General features: G+C 40.9%; 1 non-coding gene across 1 annotated transcript; it reads right to left on the reverse strand.

Annotated features, from left to right (window-relative positions):
- Nucleotides 1-813: 813 nt before the first annotated feature.
- On the reverse strand, nucleotides 814-920 carry LOC127743710 (small nucleolar RNA R71). Its single transcript, XR_008005093.1, has one exon. It is a non-coding gene; the product is annotated as a small nucleolar RNA R71 (small nucleolar RNA).
- Between the last annotated feature and the right edge of the window lie 3,958 nt (nucleotides 921-4,878).

A 4,878-nucleotide genomic window follows, 5' to 3' on the forward strand; every position in this document is an offset into this window, starting at 1 on the left:
ATAATAAATAAATAAAATAATAAATAAATAAAAATATTTTTTCTCTTATTTTACATGACCCCCTCCCTTGTTTCGTTTTAATTTTTTTCTTTTATTAATTGATTTTTAAAAAAAATTAAATAAATAGCACCAATATTTTTTTCTAAAATTAAGTTTGGTGTTATTTATTCATTATTTCTTTTCTATTTAGTATTTTTTTACACAGTTTATCTCACTGGGAATTCTCTACACTCTGACGTAGAGATTCCCATCTTTTCTTGTTTTCTGTTTGTTTATGCGCAGGAACAGAGACAAAGAACATCTCTTAGACTTTGATCTTGAACCTGAAAGGACTTTCAGGTGACGTTTACAATAGGCAAGATTGTACAAGGCTGTAGAATCCACTATGGATGCTAACAATGCTGATAATGCCAATGTGGCAAATCCTAATGTGAATGAGCAACAAAGGAGAGTACTTGGCTCTTACTCTTCTCCTACTGCAGATCTTTATGGAAAAAGCATCGTGGTGCCTCCTATTGCTGCAAACAACTTTGAGTTGAAGCCTCAACTGGTCATCCTGGTGCAACAAAATGCCAGTATCATGGTCTTCCCCATGAAGACCCAAATCAATTCATTTCAAGTTTTCTGCAGATTTGTGATACTGTGAAGACAAACGGAGTGAACCCAGATGTATACAAACTAATGCTCTTCCCGTTTGCTCTGAGGGATGGAGCAAAACTATTGCTAGATTCTCAACCCAAAGATAGTTTGGTTACTTGGAACAAGGTGGTTACTGAGTTTCTCACAAAATTTTTCCCACCAAAGAAGCTGACTAAGCTTAGGATGGAGGTTTAGACCTTCAGACAGAAGGATGGTGAGACTCTGTATGAAGCTTGGGAGAGATACAAGCTACTGACTAGGCAATGCCCTCCAGACATGTTCTTCAATTGGACACAAATAGACATATTTTATGAAGGCTTGGGTGAAATGTCCAAAATGTGCTTAGATAATTCTGCAGGAGGTTTATTGCACAAGAAGAAGACACCGGAGGAGACTATTGAGCTTATTGAATTGGTTGTTAGCAACCAATATTTATACTCCTCTAACAGGAATCCTGTGAACTCTGAGGCTCCTCAGAAGAAGGGTGTCATGGAAGTGGAAACTCTTAATGCTATTCTTTCTCAGAACAAGCTTATGTCTCAGCAAATAAATCTTCTTACTCAACAGATGGGTGGCATGCAAGTCTCAGCTATCAACACCAAAAATTTCCCTCAAGAAGCCTCTTATGACATGACAGGTAATTTTGTGCAGAATGATAACTATGATTATGCTCAAACTTCTTCTGAACAGGTCAATTACATGGGGAGTGCTACTAGAAATCCCAAAAATGATCCCTATTCTAAGACCTACAATCAAGGATGGAGGAATCACCCAAATTTTGGGTGGAGAGACCAATCTCAGAGACCTCAGAATTTTAACAATAATTCTCAGGGCGGCTTCCAACAGAATAATTACAATAACCGCCAATTTCAGGCTCAACAGCAACAACCACCTCATCAGGCAAACTCTAAATCCAAGGAAGATTCTAATTGGGAGATGATGATGAGTTTCGTGCAGGAAACCAGAGCCTCCATTAGAAACTTAGAAATGCAAATGGGCCAAATAAGCAAGCAATTACCTGAGAGGTCTGCAAGCACATTTCCAGGTGATATAGTGGTGAACCCAAGAGAAGACTGCAAGGTTATTCAGTTGAGAAGTGGTAAAGTAACTGGTTCTGAGACCAAGGCCAATGAAGAATTAGTTGAAAAAGAAGCCCCAGAGGAGAAGAAGGAAGAAGTCGAGCACACACCTCCTAAGCGTGCAGACAATCCTTTCCCTGATTCTCTTGACACTTATCCTACCTTGCCAAAGGCTCCTGAATACAAACCGAAAATGCCATACCCTCAGAGGCTTCAGAAGGCTTCCAAAGAAAAGCAGTTCTCTAAATTTTTATATGTCTTCAAGAAGCTACAGATCAACATTCCCTTTGCAGAGGCTCTGGAGCAAATGCCTCTCTATGCTAAATTTATGAAAGAATTGTTGACCCACAAAAGGAACTGGAAGGAACAAGAAACAGTGGTGTTAACCAAGGAATGCAGTGCCATTATTCAACACAACCTTCCTGAGAAGATGCCAGACCCAGGGAGCTTTGTCATTCCTTGCACCATTGGAAATGTCACCATTCAGAGAGCTTTATGTGACCTTGGAGCCAGCATCAATCTCATGCCACTTTCAGTGATGAAAAAGCTTCAAAATGAGGAGGTAAAACCCACTCGTATTTCTCTTCAACTTGCTGACCTTTCTATTAAATTATTTGTGGGTGTTGTTGAGGATTTACTTGTTAAAGTAGGACCATTCATCTTTCCTGTTGATTTTGTTATATTAGACATGGAAGAGGAAGTAAAATCCTCTATCATACTTGGTAGACCCTTTTTAGCTACAAGTAGAGCTCTTATTGATGTACAAAATGGTGAATTAACCCTGAGGGTCAATGAAGAACAGGTGGTCCTTCATGTTTTTGAAGCTCTCAAGCACCCTAATGATTCTGAAGGGTGTATGAAAATAGATGTTATTGAACCACTTGTTCAAGAGGTACTGAAAGCTGAGGTACTTGATGACATTCTGGATCCTATCTTTGAGTATGAATTAGTTGAAATTGATAATTCACCACCCCAGAAGGCTATGGTCCACACGCCTAAAGCAGAGGAGGAAGTCCCCAAGCTCGAGCTCAAATCCCTACCCCCTTCTTTGAAATATGTATTCTTGGGTGAAAATGACTCATATCCAGTGATTATTAGCTCTTCCCTGAAGCCTGAAGAGGAAGAGGCACTTATTTTAGTGCTCAAGAGCCATAAAACAGCTCTTGGGTGGGACCATTACAAAGAACCAAACTTACCTCTCTTCCGAAGGAGAGCAAGCTTCTACACAGTAATAGGAAACACCCTATAAAGACGAGGATACTCCCAGCCACTCCTCAAATGCATCAGCAAGGATGAAGCCGAAGAAGTTATGGCAGAAACGCAGAAGGGGTCTGCGGAAACCACGTCGATGGCCGAGCACTAGCTGCCAAAATATTACGAACAGGGTATTACTGGCCAACGATCAAGAGGGACTGTATCTCAAAAGTCAAGGCATGTGACAATTATCAAAAGCACGCCACCGTTTCAGAAATCCCAGCCGAAAAACTCCACACCATAGAGGTAAGCTGGCCTTTCAATAGGTGGGGACTGGACATCCTCGGACCTTTCTCGAAAGCGCTAGGCCAGGTAAAATTCCTTCTAATATCAATCGACTATTTCTCTAAGTGGATAGAAGCACAACCACTAGCACACATAACAGCAGAAAAGGTGAGATCTTTCCTATGGAAAAACATCATTTGTAGATATGGCGTGCCGAGAGAAATAATCTCGGATAACGGGAGACAATTTACAGATCATAAACTCGCTACTTTCCTAACAAATTTTAACATTAAACATCGCTTCATCTCAGTCGAACACTCGCAAACCAATGGGCAAGTTGAATCGGCTAACCGAATTATTTTGCAAGGCGTAAAGAAACAGCTCGGTGAGGCCAAGGGAGAGTGGGCCGAGCTCATTCCAGAAGTCCTGTGGAGCTACAACACTACAATCCAATCTGCCACAGGAGAAACTCCTTTCAAGCTAGTATATGGTGCAGAGGCACTAATCCCGGTAGAGGTCAGCATCCCAACATTAAGGACTGAGCTTTACAATCAACAAAATAATTAGCAAGCTCAAACAATCGATCTGGACCTCGTGGAAAAAGAAAGAGATATTGCAGCTATAAGACAACGAGATATGAAACAATTCTTAGAGTGAAGGCACAACAAAAGAGTAGCTTACAGGTCCTTCAAAGATGGAGACCTTGTACTCAGACAAACAGAAGAAGCGCGGAAACCTCCAGCATATGGCAAACTAGCAGCAAATTGGGAGGGACCATTCCGAGTATTCAAGAACCTCGGCAAGGGGGCTTATAAACTAGAAACTCTTAGAGGAGATCAACTTCCAGGAACATGGAATGTCTCCTCACTAAAGGAATATCAGTCATAATACATACTGTAAATCTACGGATGAAGATACTTTTTTCCCCTTCGAAGGTTTTTTTTCCCAAACCACATGGGTTTTACTTGAAGAGGGTTTTAACGAGGCCGGACGCCATAAATGATTGTACAAACGTCATTATTATTGTAAACAAACAATTAGTGTTATCATAATCCTGATAACTAACATATCTTATAACCAAAGAGTTAACAACCAAAACAAGCCGAGCTTCATACTCGGTAACCAACAAACATAAGCCAAGCATAATACTCAGAAATATCCAAAAAGCAGAAACAAACAAAGCTAAATGCATATCCAAGGCCAAAAATCCATACATAAGTTCATAAAACAAAACACAAATAAAAAGGCCTAATCCGCCTTATCACCAATGCTCGATTCCTCACTATCATTTGCCGCAGCAGCTTCATCATCCATAAGCTGGCCATTCACAACCACCTTGGTCGCATCGAGCTTTGTCACGTCAAACTCAGGAAACAACACCCTGACCTGAGACACAGCACGTTTAAAGCCATGTGCAAAGGCTTCATAGACTTCGGTCTCCAAATCTTTGACCCTTGACCCCAAGAGATCATTTTCAGCCTTAACAGTCTTCACTTCTTCAGCAGAAGAAAGTTGAAGACGCCTTTCCTCAGCAAGCTCCGTCTCCTTCAAACTCAAAGAAGAAGACAGCTCGACAATAGCCTTCTCCTTTTCCTCCACAGCCGAGGATAGCTCGGCAACATCTAGGGCAGCTTTATTTTTCTTTTCAAGAGCAAGCTTCTAAGCACGCCCAACGGCCAAA

This window comes from Arachis duranensis, chromosome 10 (genome assembly GCF_000817695.3).
Source record: "Arachis duranensis cultivar V14167 chromosome 10, aradu.V14167.gnm2.J7QH, whole genome shotgun sequence".
Taxonomy (NCBI): Eukaryota; Viridiplantae; Streptophyta; class Magnoliopsida; order Fabales; family Fabaceae; genus Arachis; species Arachis duranensis.